This window comes from Stegostoma tigrinum, chromosome 1, assembly GCF_030684315.1.
Source record: "Stegostoma tigrinum isolate sSteTig4 chromosome 1, sSteTig4.hap1, whole genome shotgun sequence".
NCBI lineage: Eukaryota > Metazoa > Chordata > Chondrichthyes > Orectolobiformes > Stegostomatidae > Stegostoma > Stegostoma tigrinum.
Window position 1 is genome coordinate 34,646,515 of NC_081354.1, and position 17,891 is coordinate 34,664,405.

The following is a 17,891-nucleotide window of genomic DNA, read 5'->3' on the forward strand; positions in this document are numbered from 1 at the left end:
AAATTTGTTTCGTTAATTTAGAAAATTCAATGAAAGCCTAATCACATACAAATATGCTTGGTCTTAATAAAAAAGTGAGGCAAACAAGAAATAAGTGTACTTTAGAAATAAATACAGTCATTTTTTGGAATAGAGTTTTAGTCTTCACTGTTTCGGCACTAATCTAGTGGAGCAGATTGGTGTTGGTGTAGCATTTGACTGAATTTCATTCTATTGATTCCAACTGGAATGAAAGTCTGGCAGGTTATTTATCAGGGAGGCAATCCATACCAACAGACTAACATCCAGGCAATGAAGACAAAAATCTACCTCAATGGGACAAAGTTTACATTTTAGAAATTTCTGGACAGCCTACTTATAAAGCAGATGGGTGGCAACTTGAACAAGGTAGCTCAAGCTAGGTGTAACAAAGGTTCGGCTTTGTGGTTTCAGGTTCAAAAGAATGTACACATACAGCCTTTAAACAATAGCCCAGTATATCTTTTAACATCTGAAGGAACATCTGGGACCCAGTATTTCCTCTTATACATAACATTATTGAAGCAAACTGTCTGCATATGAGGGCATGTTTGTCTTCACCCATTATGCTCAGAAATAAAAGCAAAACGTTTTCATCGGGCAGAGAGCTGGTAATTATTAAACATGCCTGCACTGGCATAATCTTTAGGCTTTTACTATCTTACTTTTCTCTCTCATTGTGCGTAAGTGTAAACATAATATGCAAGTGGCCCTCAGACAGAGAGAAAAAAAACTACCAGCCAAGCGATTCCACCTGGGTCTTACCAAAAGTTAGGGTTATTTGGCATCCTCCCCACAGGATATGAGGAAGAACACCAATGAGTGACCGAAACCAGGCACTCTTTTGCATTTGTGCACAGTCACAAGTGACAAATGCTTTATCAATTAGGGTGGCCAAAGACTGTTTTCTTGAACACGGAGCTCTCTCTCAGCTCAAATTAACTGCTATGTTTGTTCAGCTTTACCTTTAAGACATTGCGAAGTACTGAGGACAGGGGTTAAATTCAAGGCAGAGCAAATATCTGATTTTCCATTCTTAGTTATAAAATGAAACATTTTTCACCACATCATTCAGTTCATCATTACTGCTCAGTGAGACTCCTCTTCATTTATTATTCCTCTATACTCGCACTTGCATAATTTCTAATTATTTGTCTCAGAATCTATTTTTGCCTGATTATACCTGTCTGAAAGCTTTGGGATGCCTTCTTATTTTAAAGGCACTTATTAGAAGTGAAGTGTGAGGCTGGATGAACACAGCAGGCCCAGCAGCATCTCAGGAGCACAAAAGCTGATGTTTCGGGCCTAGACCATTCATCAGAGAGGGTCTAGGCCCGAAACGTCAGCTTTTGTGCTCCTGAGATGCTGCTTGGCCTGCTGTGTTCATCCAGCCTCACATTTTATTATGTTGGATTCTCCAGCAGCTGCAGTTCCCATTATCACCATTAGAAGTGAAGGTTGTCTTATGGCGAGTGATGAAGTAGAATGGGTTTCTACATTGTGAAAAAAAATAAGTGGTAATCTCATGAAAGGTGTAAGATTTTGAAGAGACTTCACAGGGTAAATACTAACAGGCTGTCTCCTGTCATTGAATAATAAGGGGACACTGTTTCCAAATATGCTTAACCAGTTAGCACTGAGGGGAAATTTCTGCAAGATGGTTACGATTTTTTGGAATTCTCTATTGCAGAGGGCTCTGGGTTCTTTATTGGTGAGAATATCAATAGATTCTCTGTTGTTAGTCTGATCCTTCACTGTGGATTCAGAATCACTGTGGGACACTCACAGGTGACAGAGATGGAGATTCCGATATATTGCTCTTCCATTCAGCCCTCCTGTTGCCATTTTTCAAGATACAAGCGACGTATTAAGTGAAAAGACGGCCCTTCATCGCTATCTAGTAGAAGACATAACATCTTTCTCTTTAAGTCTTTCGGTTTCCACCACTTTTGTGAGGAATGCCCCAATAATTTAACTACCACTTCGTCTGGGAGTAATAGCAATCCCACCACGGTACTATCTGAATCTTCCTGTTGGCCACTAGCTGCCTCCTTTAGCCTACCATAACTATTTAATGGTTTCTAACCCAAAAAACATGTCTGGGTTCATCGTACAGTCGGACCAATGGGCAGAAATCTCATATTGACTCTTTAAGGGAGAAGTTTAAAAAAATCCAACTCTTCATACCTTGAGATCATTCGGTTCAAAAATCCAAGCATCCTTTTAAGAAAGGTCAAGTTACCAACTCACAAGCTACTTCAAACAGTTGTTGCCTTTTTACTTTCCAAATTGGCAATAATTTATTTTTACCTAAAATTTTGAGTATTTCCTGTATCATATCTGGTAAATGTAAAGTTTCAAGTTAATGATATACCATTGTTTATGTAACAAAGTAATCACTTCCTTCACAAAGCACTCCACACAATGAATTATTATACTTCATACCACAGAATCACACAACTGTTACATCACATAATGAGACTATTCAGTCCATTGTCTCTGTAATAATTCTCTGAATTAGTAATTCATCTAATGCCATTCTCCTGTCTTCCTCTATTTTTCCCTTAAATGTAACAATCCAATTACTGTTTGAAAGCCTCAGTTGAATCTGTGTTCACCATACTGTCAGGCAGTACAATCTCGATCCTAACCATTTGCAATAAGCAGAACAGTAGAATTTTAGTTGTGATACTAATATTAAGGAATAAAATTTTTGCAGTACCAATCTACAGAACAGTGCAATGCACAGAATAGTTATTTACAGTTTCTATCACTGTTGCGACGGGGCATTAAGTAATATGTAATTACCCATGGGTCATAAAGGTCCATAGACATCATTCTTCATTAACAATAATAACCACAAGGATCACTAATTGCAACAGTATTGGTACTGCTCCTAAATTGTAGAAAAACTAAGGTCTCTAGAGACTGATCAACTTAACTGAATCAACATAAGCAAATAATAAAATGTGAGGCTGGATGAACACAGCAGGCCCAGCAGCATCTCAGGAGCACAAAAGCTGACGTTTCGGGCCTAGACCCTTCATCAGAGAGGGGGATGGGGTGAGGGTTCTGGAATAAATAGGGAGAGAGGGGGAGGCGGACCGAAGATGGAGAGAAAAGAAGATAGGTGTATAGGAGAGTAGAGGTGGGGAGGTAGGGAGGGGATAGGTCAGTCCAGGGAAGACGGACAGGTCAAGGAGGTAGGATGAGGTTAGTAGGTAGGAGATGGAGATGCGGCTTGGGGAGGGAGGAAGGGATGGGTGAGAGGAAGAACAGGTTAGGAAGGCAGAGACAGGTTGGACTGGTTTTGGGATGCAGTGGGTGGAGGGGAAGAGCTGGGCTGGTTGTGTGGTGCAGTGGGGGGAGGGGACGAACTGGGCTGGTTTTGGGATGCGGTGGGGGAAGGGGAGATTTTAAAGCTGGTGAAGTCCACATTGATACCATTGGGCTGCAGGGTTCCCAAGCGGCATATGAGTTGCTGTTCCTGCAACCTTTGGGTGGCATCATTGTGGCACTGCAGGAACCTCATCCCCCCTCCTTGACCTGTCCGTCTTCCCCGGACTGACCTATCCCCTCCCTACCTCCCCACCTACACCCTCTCCACCTATCTTCTTTACTCTCCATCTTCGGTCCGCCTCCCCCTCTCTCCCTATTTATTCCAGTTCCCTCCCCCCATCCCCCTCTCTGATGAAGGGTCTAGGCCCGAAACGTCAGCTTTTGTGCTCCTGAGATGCTGCTTGGCCTGCTGTGTTCATCCAGCCTCACATTTTATTATCTTAAATGTCTCTTGACTCTGTTTCTACCATTCAGTACAATCATGGCTGATCTGTCTCAATTCCACTTCCTAAACGCTCATGTTCTGAGGAAGGGTCACTGGACCTGAAACATTAACTGTTTTTTCCTTCACACCTGCTGCCAGACCTGCTGAGCTTTTCCAGCAACTTTGTTCTTTTTCCTGATTTACAGCTTTCGCAGTTCTTTCGGTTTGGGCTCCCCATCTATCCTTGACTCCCACAACATCAAACTGCTTACGGCCAAATAAAACCAAGAAGATCTGACTAATGATTGCCAATGGCATCTATGGTAAAACCTTTCCCAAGGGAGGTTTTGGTGCCACTAACATTGCTGTGTTTATAGAGGTTCTCCCAAAATGCAGAACACTATTGGAAACAATCTGTAAAGTAAACAAAATAGAAGATTTGAAAATAAGCATGCCAGCTCTGCAAGGCTCCCTTGAGAATGGTGCAGAGCTATATACCTATCAGAGAAACAGAGACACCGCTCTCTGTTGATAAAAGCTAAGTATCAATAAGCCAACAATTCAAAAGCATCCTGCGATTTCAATTATTTAGTAATCGATTTTAAGCCAAATGATATACTCATATCAGAGGTGTAAAATGCAAATAAATGTAAATTCAGTTTGTGCTTACGTGTCGTATCGCTCTAATATCTCACTTAGACCTTGCACAAACTAATTTTAAATCTTTTGAGCTGTTAACATTTCTTGTGGTCACACAGCAATTATCCATGTCGTAATGTTTTATCAGCACTTGAATAAGTTTTTCATTATGAATACTACTTTCAAAATTGAATCAGTTATGGAACTGCACTATGCAAATGGCCAACACCATTATTTATAACAGTATCTGACTGCTTTCTTTAACTCATTTAAAAGAATCAAACAGACATGACTGTCATCTGTGATAATGGGAACTGCAGATGCTGGAGAATCCAAGATAACAAAGTGTGGAGCTGGATGAACACAGCAGGCCAAGCAGCATCTCAGGAGCACAAAAGCTGGCGTTTCAGGCCTAGACCCTTCATCAGAGGGTCATCAGACCCTCTGATGAAGGGTCTAGGCCTGAAACGTCAGCTTTTGTGCTCCTGAGATGCTGCTTGGCCTGCTGTGTTCATCCAGCTCCACACTTTGTCATCTTGTCTGTCATCTATGGTTGCCTGGTATCTTCAGTAACTGAAGAAACTACTGTGCATCAGAGGACTATTACTGCAAACAGCACAGTAGAAAAATCATTGTGACATTAAATAAAAAGTGATTCTTTTCTTATTTTCTTTGTACATTATAAAAGTATTGAAAATGGCAAAATAGACTATTTAACAATCATAAATCATTGAAACAGGACCCAAAACATTTGCTCACTTCCCGGTTAGCGTAAGAACATGGTTGTCTGCAGAATGGGTGTATCAGCAGACCAATGGCGATAACATAAAAAAAGTAAATTGAAAGCAGGAGGTCATGTGATAGAATCTCCTGAAATGCACACAAATCGAGTTAAGCAAGTTTACTGCCATCCTATAGCTCCAATATTGCGATATAATCGGAAGATAACAGCTCTAGTGTTTTCATAGTTACCAAGTAAATGAAAAGTCAGCCAAAATCACTTTGGATTAAAAAAGCTTTCAGTGAAACAGAGTTTGCTTAGTAACTGCATCAGCTTAATTTAAGAACAGACTGGAGGAGTGTTAACACAGATATCATAGATTCCATTGGTTCCAAAAGCAAGGCTAGCAGGCTGCTGGGATCACTGGGTTACAGTAGCTGTGCGCACAAAGAACGGGGTGAATTGATAATACAAATTACATTATAATACGCAAACAGGATGGAGTGTAGTTTATGCGCATATAGAAATTAATTAAAAACCCTCCCATGAAGGCAAAGGTCTGTAAATAAACTGACTTGAGGTTATTCAAATCTTTTAAACAACACAAAGCACCAGTGTGTTGGATTTTTAAAAAATACTTCATAGTAAATGTATTTGCTGCTGTGGTAACAAACGACCAAAATATTTGTGGAAGGAAAACGCGGATATTTTGATTTTTACAAGCAAGAGTATCCATTATCTGATGAATCTAAAGTAAGTCACAAATACATTTTGGGTACTTAACTATTACTAGATGGAATTGACATGACTGGAAAGCAATCCAATTATAAATGTGGGGTTTTGCAATTTCTTATCCAAACATTCTCATCCAATTCAACAACAATCCTTTGACTACAGAAAATGTATTATCGTGTTTATTTAGGGAAGAAATAGGAAAATTGAGCAACTGAACACATGGCCAGAAAACTGGAGTAGGTAGGAAAGCATCAACTTTCTGAGACATTGGAACCAGTTCAGGGTGGGTTAGGGACCTGGAGGTCTATCCCTGAACAGGTTAGGATGCATACCTTTCCAGAGTGCTGCTGAGGAGGGTTTAAATGAGACTAGCTGGGCATGGGAACCTGGGGACAGATTCAAAATCTGGCCTTTGGTTGATAGATGACAAGTAACACTTATGTACCAGACAATGATCATCTCAAACAAAAGAGAATCTAACCATTTCCTCCTGACATTTAACAGCATTGTCAGTGCCAGATTCCACCACTACCAATATCTTAGGGGTTATCATTGACCAGAACTGAATTGTCCCAGCCATTCAAATATTGTGATGGACAGAAGCAGGTTAGAAGTTGGGAATTCTGTGGTAAATGATTCATCTCCTGACTCTATGTCCACCATCTCCAATCACCAGTCAGGAATCTGAAGGAATCCTTTTCACTTCCCTGGATGCATGCAACACCATTCAGGATGAAGCAGCTTGCATTATTAGTCCCACATCCATCATGTTCAATAATTGATCTCTTTACCTCTGACACACAGTAGCAGCAGTACACCCCATCTACAGGATGCACTGCAGTAATTCACCAAGGGTCCTTTGATAGCATCTTCCAAACTTGCAATTCTCTAGCACCTACAAGATTGAGGATAGCAGATGCATGGAAGCACCACCGTCTGCAAGTTCACCTCCTAGTCACATGTCATCCTGACGTGACACCATATTGGGACCATTTCTTCACTATAACAGGGTCAAATTCCTGGAACTACCTTTCTAACCGCATTATGTATGTATCAACACCCAGAGGACTGCAGCAGTTCAAGAAGGCAGCTTGCCAGCTTAAGAAAGCATCTTCTTATTAACCCATTTTATGGGCAATAAATTCTGGGACCCAAATTCTGTGTCTAAGTGAACAAAACTGAACCACTACCTTCACACAGTGTTCTACTTAATATGCTCATATCAGCAAACTACTAATAATCTCTATCAATCACAACTCATACATAACACTGATTGCTTCATATCCTAGCATTGCTCAACTGCATACTCACATCTCACAGCTTTCAAATACTACCAGTTATTCAGTCATCTCAGCTTCATCACTCATGCCACACTTCCCTCCCACTTACATGGTAAAGTGGCAACAGCATCTGATTGCAAGGTGACTGACATAGTGGCATGTCCTTACTCCATGGAGGTGTTTGCCTTGCCATTATTGAAGCAGCCACAACTGAGATTTAAATATCAACAAGAGTTGTTTCTTTTTTAAAAAATATTTGATGAGAAGAGAGCTGGCAAGTCCAACATCACTAAAACTGATTGTTTTGTCATCATCCACTGATATTTGCTGGATTTTGTTGTCTGCAAATTTTCTGCTGTTTGCGATAAAAAAATGATTAAATTCTTAAAAGTAATGAACTGGCAATGAAGTGATCTGGGACTCCTGACGTTTTGATATTATATAGAGGTAAGTCTTCATGTTGGTTCGTTCAAGAAAGTTTACCATATTTGTCAAATAGGCACCCAGATAGATAAATACATTTGCTTGTTCCCTTGCAGACTTCTTTTTTTACTTTTGTATGGTAAAACGTTCTCCTATGGCAGTTATCCTGTTGCACATTTGATCAGGGTGTGTGTGTGAGTGATGTGATAATGGGAACTGCAGATGCTGGAGAATCCAAGATAATAAAATGTGAGGCTGGATGAACACAGCAGGCCAAGCAGCATCCCAGGAGCACAAAGGTCTAGGCCCGAAACGTCAGCTTTTGTGCTCCTGAGATGCTGCTTGGCCTGCTGTGTTCATCCAGCCTCACATTTTATGATCAGGGTGTGTTTTTTTTAATCATACGTCAAGAATATATAAGACTTAGGAAAAGCTTAAACCAATAAAATTGATCTTTAATCCAGGCTATTTAGCCATCTGAAAATATAACAATACAGTAACTCCAGAACCCACCACTTTCTTCCAGGCTATTTTCGGTTCTGAGATTAATGTAAATAAAATAAATGCACCTGCTCCAACCAAACTAAATAAATGACAAAATATTAAAGACTGTCTCCAATCTTTTCCCCAAGCTTTAGGTTTACTCACCGTTCTACTTGCACACAGTTCCCTTAATACTCTTTTGTTAACTGCTCCGTGGGAAATCAGCTTGTCTTATTTTATGTTGTCAGGTAAAGAAACATTTCATTGGATCTATTAGCAATTAACTGATATTTATGTGCTTAGTTTTGGATTCCCCCACAAGTGGAAACATCTTTCCGATCAAAGCCATTCATAAATTTAAAAAAACATTATCAGGTAACCTCTCAGTTTTCTCTTGTGCAGAGAAAAGAACCTCATTTAATTATACCCTCTCAGTTTTGCTCTTATTCTTCTACTGAAATAGGGTTAGCTTTATGCTCAGTGGTACACCTAAAAATTGGAGTAAACCCATCCAATCTCACTACATACAGTCAGCTGGGAACAGGGTATGCATAACCTTTAAAAAATCTGGCCTTGTCAGAATGGCTTTTTCTCACACAGTGAAGTTAAATCACTGAGAAGCAGTTCATCAAGGCAACAATAAACACAAAGGTGTTCATTAATCAATGATTAATGTACTTCAGAGTTTGTTTGGACATGTGACTTCTCTTTATAGCTACATTTATTCTACAGTGGATTAATTGACAATTAGCACTCACATTCAAGTTCATTGTTGCTGCACTGATGATGTTTTTTGACCTTCAATCAATGGGTACGAAGTTCTGGTTTTTTTGACAGCACAGAGACTAATTTTTCTGCAACATACACAAGAGAAACAATGGTTCCAGTGACTGCTAATGGCTGCCATCCAATCTTCATGTGCACTTCAATGAAGTGCAAACAATCAACTATCTGATTGAAACAGACTTTTCCGCTATTCGAAAAAAAATTACTCCAAGTTCAAAATATATTACAAATGTTCACTCATTTCTGTATAATGTAAACTTTTCAATTAGAGAAGGTTCACTGCAAATTCGGAAGTGGGAAGGCTCTTGGTTCCATAAACAGCTCCACTACCTTAGTCAGCAGAGATACACATCTATAATGGTACCTATTCATGAAATAGTTACATGTAAATGAGGGATTTGATATATGGCTGACAACCATCTCCTTTGGCACAATTGCCCAATGTCACACCACACTATGAGCTTGAAAATAGGATAACACGTCTAATGCCAAAGCAAACAGTATTCACCAGAATTACCTACCAGCTAGGTGTTCTCCCTGCTAAGTCAAAAGAATATAAACCTCTGAACACTCAAATTGATCTGGACCGGGACTTGATTTGAGTTTCCTTCCTCCTTACTACTGAGTTGTGAGCAAAGATAGAACAAGACCAACTATATTTTAGAAACTAGAGTAACCTAGCAAGATGAGATAATGGGAACTGCAGATGCTGGAGAATTCCAAGATAATAAAATGTGAGGCTGGATGAACACAGCAGGCCAAGCAGCATCTCAGGAGCACAAAAGCTGCCGAAGGGTCTAGGCCCGAAACGTCAGCTTTTGTGCTCCTGAGATGCTGCTTGGCCTGCTGTGTTCATCCAGCCTCACATTTTATTAACCTAGCAAGATGCTTTCTCACTAAACTGAAAGGTAGCCTGAGACAGAAGCTGTCATAGTATTCAGATCGAAGCGCTGTAACTCTAGAACATTGTGGGGGGAAAAGGCTTACATAGATGTTAATATCATTGCAATTATGTGAAAGCAGATTCCCTTTCACAGCATATAATACACAGCGGTACGTGACAGCAATCTTTTTGAAAGTATAGTCATTGTATTGAATTAAGTTTTAGTCCATTATTGGAGATCGTGTATTGGGATTTCTCATGGCAGTTTGTTCTTGCTCCTCCAGTGACTTACTTTTTCCACTCCTTGCCTCTGTAATCACTACACAATTATACATATTAACTTATATTTGCAATGAAAAATTCAAATGCTATTAGGAGGAAAAGAATACTGTGGGACTTTACGGTTGAGATTCAAATCACATATGCTGAAGGGATTATGTAGGAAACCTGTGGGATCAATCTTTGCTACATCAGCTACTTAAGGTGTAACTGAAAGTTTTTTTTTAAACGTATTAAAACTTGCCTATGAATTTATGTTGATTTTGATTAAAATGTTGCAGTAGAAGCCTTGATAAAATATTGCCCAATGGTCCGAATTCAAGTTGCCTGGTTCTTTCACATTACTGATCTCCAAGGGGGTTGTAGGCAAACTGAATGATCATCTGGGATATCGATCACAAACGCAATGAAATGGCTTCACTACAATCTTCCATATTTTAAAGAAACATGATTTCTTATTTACTTCTGCTGTATTCATGATGTATCTTAAAGGAGGACTGTTAATGCTCAGGGTGGCGTGGAGACAATGAATTTGTCTCTTTAGGCCTTAAAATAACTTAGCAAAGATAATTTGAAGTTTGCAGCAGAGAGATTGGGGGTCAGCTTAAAATCAGCAGCTGGAGAAGTACAGATTGTCACTTGAAGCTCAAGTAAGGAAAGGATGCTTTGTCACTGCTCAGGTAAAATAAGCAAACTTTGAATTAGAAGAATACAGGATAACATTACAAAGAAACGAGGAAAATGAAACAACATAAGTTTTAATGAGCAATACAAAGAAAAAACATTCTAAATGGAAAGAGAACCAGGAAGTGAAACTTAGAAATGGAGAAGGAGAACTGGAAAGTAAAATCAGTGAGGTGGGGTAGAAATGCACTGTCATTTCAGAAAGTTGTCACAAAACTTAAGTAGTCTGAATAAAATTGGACGATGCTCTTATACAAATCTTTGGAGATAGTTATCTTAATTGTTCTTCTGAAAGAGACAAAGCTACGACAGAGCAAAGAATTTGTTCTCAATGCCAATGAGGTGGTATCAGAGATTTACAGAAAAATAATGGTGACGTTTGACAAGAAAATAGGGGCAGACTTTTGTAAGCTTTGCTAGAGAAAAACAGATGAAGATCAATAGGTGATATAGATAGATGAATTTAAAAACAAACCTCCGAGGTTCTTAGGGAAGTGATTCCCCTGGCAGAATTCTAACAAATATTATCCCTTTTGGAATAGGGTCCGACCTGGCAGAACAAAAGTTCATAAAATAAAGAAGGCTTAATGGTGGCAGATAGTTATAAATTAGCTTATAAGTCTCTCAAGTCACAGTAATAGTGTCTAGTTTGGAAACTTACAGAGAAATTGAAGATCAGAGGTTTGCTAGTCAAAATAAATCAGATTCTAGTGAAGAAGATGGTTGTAATAAAGAGGGAGGCTCTCTTCAAGTTAGTAAAAATGACAGAGTGGAGGATAGATTTGGCTCAAGAAGAGTAAAAAGATAATCTTCTTTAAAAAAATGTACATTTGAAGCCTAAATATTGGAAATGGAAAAAGAAGACTGCAGCAGTATTGGTTGTGCAGTATAGGAAATACTGTCCCAGTGAATAAAGTTTATGAAAAGAAGGCAGTTTCCCTCATGTTGACTGCCAGATGAATCAAGATACCAGAAATAACAGAAGTCTTCTGTTTGAGTATAAAGCATCCCCACAATTTTCAAATCAGGCTTAAAAGTCAATTGTTATCTTTAGCATATACTGGAATTACATAGTCACTGATGTCAGAAGATGATGTGAACTTTTCTGCAACCACTGAATACAAAAGGTATCAGTGCATGGTATTGATACAAGTCATTTACGTATTCCTTTTTATAGGGTTCATTTAACTTGTGACCTAGTCACTCATCGTATTATTGCTTGTGTTTTTCTAAATTTGCCGGCTGAAGGTACGGATATTTTGTTAGAAAATGACTTGTTTTGGGATAATATATGAGCATATCTGATGGTTTCAGGAAAGCCTACTGACATTACTGAAACTGATTTACAGGGAAAACTGTGTGGCCAGAACAAACCAATTCTTTGTGAATCTGTGCTGAAACTGATATTCTGATTAAAGATATATCAAAGAGTTAGAATCTCAGCTCACTAGTTTAAAAACAACTTTAGAAAATCAACCTAAGAAGGAAAAGGTAAAGGCAGCTGAAGAACTTTTAAAACAGCCTGAAATAAAAATGCAGGAAATGAATTTACAACACGTAGCAAAGTAAATAGCAATATTACTCAAAAGCAATGTGAAAAATAAGGAAATGTACTTTGAAAGAAATTGAGAAAGCTGGGTCCAGTACTAACACTACAGATTGCAGGGAAAAAATATTTGTTCTTGATCACAATTTGTAACTTCAGAAAGAAGACACAATCTGAATTGGAAGAAGCTCAAATAGGATAAGGAAAATTCAGAAGAGATTAGTAAATCTGAACAAAATTATAACGATTCTTAACTTTTCTTAGCTGGTCTTCAAAATGACTTCAACAAAGTTCTTTAGTAACTAAACAGATCTTTACTTGGCAGAAATATGGCAGGTAAAATTTAATTCAGTGAAATATGAAGTGGATTAACTTGATAAGAATGAAAACAGGGAATATAAACTGGTGATACAATTAAAAGGAGTTGTAAGAACAGGGACCCTGAGGGCAGATCTGCCTAAGTGTTTGAATGTACAAGATGATTTGAGAATTCTGTTCATAAAGCATAGGGATCCTTGACTTTATAAATGAAGGCATGGAGTATGAAGAACAGAAGTTAAGCTGAACCTTGATAAAACACTGGTGAAGGCACAGCTAAAGAAATATAATCAATTCTGGGCACTGCATTTTTGGAAGGACATCAAGGCCTTTGCTGGGAGGGTTTCCAGGGATGTTGAGAGACACTGGGAAGCCAAGGTTATTCTACGTAAAGAAGAGAAAGTTTTGGGGTGATCCAATAGGAATGCCTTAAATAATAGTGTTTTGAAAAAAAAGAGAAAACTGTTTCTAGTGTCATAAGGGACAGCTGTCAGATATTTTTAAAAACTGACAAAAGAACCATAGGTGATATAAAAAACTGAGCTTTTATGGTCCATATTGCATCACCTGAAAGAAAGGTGGAAGCATATTTAACTCTAACATTCAAAGGAAACTAGATAAATTGAAAGGGATCAACTTGAACGGAAACAGGGAACTAGAAGGTAAGCAGTACTAATTGCACAAGAACAGTAAAAAAATTGATATAGGCAAGAAGAGCCAAATTACAACCTCCAGTGCCATAGCCTGTTAAGATTCAGCATAAAGAATATGATGCATGTGTTAAATGTCCATGTGATAAAACTGCATACAATTCTTTCTAGGTTATAGTTCATAGATTGCCATAAATCACGCTTGAAGATATCATAAAACAAAAAATCCATATGATTAAACATTAATACAAGCACAAAAAAGCCATTTCTCCAACTTACAAATGCTGTTCTGAATATGAAAGTTCACTCTTGTTATAAATAACACAGTCAAATTAAAAACTGCAACCTCCTGCAAACAGCATTGAGATCAAACACCAATTAGTCTGTTTTTGGTGGTGTCAACGGAGAGAAAAATACCAACCACGAAGTTTGGAGAATGCCCTGTTTTTCTTCAAATAGTAGCTTTGACATAAACAGGCAGGATCCAAATTTAACATCTCATCATGGAGACGGATTTTTTAACCATTCTGTACTTTCTCAGCCCTGCACTAAATGACATGATCAAATTGTAGAGTGGACTTGAAACCATAGCCTCATGTCTAAGTAAGAGCATATCAAGTGATCCAATCTAATCCATAATCTCACTCAAACAATAACTTGGCTTTCTAGTTTGGTTTCTGATTTATTTGCTGTGCGCTTCCATGTTTTCATGTTCTTACAGAAAACCTCATCACTAATCTCAAGTTAAATTTCAGTTTTGGAGCTCCTGCCTCAATAAATACCAAACTCTTGATGAGAACAAATAAATTTACCCTTCCAAGTCCACAAGAATAACAGTCACTTATGGTGTCTCCTACAGAAATGCTGTACTCACAACTGTTTGGCATTACCTAAAGTCCACACACCATAAAAGCAAATATAAATCAACAAAATTTAAATAAAGTTGGAAGAAATTATGAGAAAAATAGATAACTTAAAACACAACATTTGGCAAAGGCTTGGGTGATCCTTCTTGATGAGTTAAAACAATTTCAGATTTTATCAGAACAATCCCTTGTCAAAGTCAATTGATTTATAACTTTTGAAATTGACCTGAAATCAAAAAGTCTCAAAAAAAAATTCCTGGTGTGTAGCATCTGCAAACATCTTTGCACCCCGAGATACACCTACTTACAGAAACCAGATAAATTGGCCATTTTATATCTATTGTTACAACTTTCCCAACTGACCACCATTAGGAAGTTACTCAGTAAATTGTTGCGAAATTTCAAAATGTTGCTCAAATTTCACACCTACTCTGGACATAAAATGGATGACCAATAAATAAGTCAGCTTTTATTGTGTAGCATTTCTGGTTGAATAAAAGTGCAATGTAATGCAGCCAATATTTGCCAAGTTATAGTATAAATAAATGTAATTTATTAACCATAAAAACCAGCTGTTGTGAAGGTCAAAACACAAAGGTACTTTGTAAAAGGAGAGAAATGTCAAAAAAGAAATAAACAAAGACTTGATCTTAGAAAGAACACCATGTGCTACTTTCAGCAAAACCTGTCCTGCTGCCAAAGACAGATAAAGGTAAACTATCAGGAAGACATCAAACAGATTGCTATGATGTTAAGTCAATCACCTTGACGTCCATGATTGGCACAAACCCATAATCTTCAGATGACCTAGAAGTCACCACCTTTGTACAAATTTACATCGGAGCCCTAGAAGCAGAAAGTGCTCAAAATAGCATTTTCCAGATACAGGCAAAATACAAGAAATATGCAGATAGTTTATTTTCTTCCTTCTATTGCAAGTTTTTTTCTCACATGTCTTTAATGCTTCTATTGCTAATTCTTAAACAACAGAAAGATGTTCTGGACTGAGAGCATGCGTTTTTGATTTTTTTCACAGTTCACCAGCATACATTGATATATTGCAGGACGAAGAGATGCAGATTTTTTTATTTTATAAGGGAAAATGAATGGGAATTTAAAAAAAACAAGAAACAAAGGAAAAAATTTCTGGGTTGAAGTACTGATATAATGGATGCCCAAAACATCCCATAATAACAACATGCATAATGTTAAAATTAAATACACTCTTTTTTTGTCTTTTGTATGTGATGAAGCTATAGATCCTTGCATTTTGAAGAAGAAATATCATTAAATACTTGCTTCCCATTCTCCTTATCCTCCTAAAACAAAACTTTTTTTATAGCTGTTAGACCCAACAAGATGGAATTAGTGCTCTCAATCCCATCTCTCTTCAGAAAGAATCTAGTTATCTAAGCAAGTCATCTTTACTGGCTTCCCCAACTTTACCAGTCTTCTACCTTTTGATGAAAATAATCCTGCCGGATTCTCATCCTAATTGATATTTGAAAACTTTACTGTCATGGACAACTTGCTTAATCAATATTTCCATTTATCTTACAGAATTGCAAAGAAGTATGATTAATCTTTAATATTCTTTATTATTTTTGGAATGCTTCATGTTAAACTGATAACTAAAGAAACTGGCTTTAAAAGAGATACCAAGCCTAATGATGCCACATTTTCACTCATCCCCCATGAGCTTCCAGTTGCCTGCCACTTCAATACACCACTGTGCTCCAATGCCAACATCTCATTTGTCCCTTGAGTCCGTAATTGAAATTAAACATTCAGAGCTTGAAGGCCTAGCTCCGTTTTCATTACCCACCCCCTGCACACCTACATGGGTTTATGTGTTATTCCTAGCCCAACCAACCCATTTTCAAATATCTATACTGTTTGTTAACACCTATTCTGCATTTATTTCCCTCTTGGATTATCATCAGCAATCCTCTTGTTTGCCTCTCCTCTTTCTTCCCCACCTCTCACCACAGTCTCCATGTATTGTAATCATTTCTTCCCCTCCTCCGAACTCCACCCTCTGTCCCAGCAGAAATACCACCATTTGCCAGTTGCTTTCAGTTTTGACAAAGAGTCAATGGACTTGAAATATTAACTCTGTTTTTCTCACTACACAGGCTGCTAGACCTGCTGAGTTTTTCCAACAGTTTGTGATTTTGCTACATGCAGTGGTACATTTACTGAAGCAACATGTGAATGGCCTCACGTATTTCCGATTGTGTTAATTTAAATTCATAATCTTGTGACCAGTAATTTCCATCACCTGCATTGCTCCAATCCAGCAATCAACATTCCCATTTTGAACAAAGATCTACCAAAAAATTTCACAGACCACAAAAAAATGAAACAATGTTGAATAGTTGTACTGAAATTAACCTGAAATATTAACTCTATTTCCCTCTCCAGATATAGTGCTTGACTGGCTAAATGAATACTTAAAATAAATGATAGTTAAAATACTTTTTGTTAGTTTGAATTTCCAGCAACTGCAGTCATTTGTTTTTGTTTCAGCTTATTAGAAATAGTTTCAAGTATGTTTAATTTCTTTTTAAATGAGTTTCCACAATCCTTTGCAATATAGTTTTAAATTTATTACAACAAAGTACTTTTTCCCTTTTCACACCAGAAAAGTTATATTTCAGCATGGCCTAAATGTCATTTCTGAGCTTTCAGCTGAAATGCTGGAAAAAAAGATTGAGCAATTTTGTACACTATACACTGCTTTTAACAGCTACGCTTAAAACTGTGAAAACAAATATCAATTTCTGTAGACTATTCTGATTATAGGTCAGAGCACACTCTGGCTGATTACAACTACAGCTCTTATCTTCCACAATTTTACTGCACTGTGACATTGCAGCAGCAATGGTACAGACTGGGGTTAAATGATTAAAACTCAGTTCAATTGTATCTGAGATTTTGCTAAACATCTGCCCCAGACAAGGATGTACAAAGTAATTGCGCAACACGAGCTAATATGTCAAGCTACCCTCACCTTTCAGTTCCCTTGGAGACTGTTTTAAACACTCACTGAGTTTATAGCTCTAGGTGTAGCATACAATATATTTCAATGAACTGGTCAGTTAAATAGGATAATGATGCAAACCGCATCAATGAAAATTGTGTTGAGTTAGAATGGAGACAATCACCAACAGACTGATTCAGAGGTGTAAAGATTTAAATACAGCCACACCACAAGTTTGCAACCTGTTCAGACACAATGTACAACTATTATCTTTTCATAGTATCCAAGCGTGACAACTTCAAAATAAGTTACACTATCAATCTGTTGCACTAGCACAACAGCTCACCATTTCTTACTATTATCGTCACAACAGTGTACATGAATGTTAAGACGATGTAAGATTTTTTAATTTCTTGAGTGAAATTGTGAAACGACTTACAATAAAATGATGATATCAATTCTGTCTGTGTGAACTCATCTGTTTTTGTAAACATGTGCTCACTAGGGATTTGATCTTAATTGTCTAAATTTATTTCACCAAGCATGTTTAAGAGCTGAAAAAGGGAAAGAGACTACCATACAATTTAACATGGTAGTATCTGATTTAAAATACTTTGATTTGTAAACCCCTTACATTTATAGTTCATAGAGTTATAGAATGGTTATCACACAGAAGGAGGCCATTTGACCTGTCATTTCTTTGTCAGTTCTTTGTAAAAATATTAATAGCTGGTCCCACTAATCCAAGACCACACAATGTTTTTCTCTTCAATTATTAACAAATTTTGTTTTGAAAGCCACAGGTTGACTCTGTCTCCAAACTCTTACAGGCCA

At 37.7% G+C, this 17,891-nt stretch overlaps 1 protein-coding gene across 3 annotated transcripts in view; it reads right to left on the reverse strand.

The window, feature by feature from the left end:
* Positions 1–17,891, reverse strand: part of afg2a (AFG2 AAA ATPase homolog A) — a 423,169-nt gene that overhangs the window by 54,289 nt on the left and 350,989 nt on the right. The gene's annotated exons all lie outside the window — the stretch shown is intronic.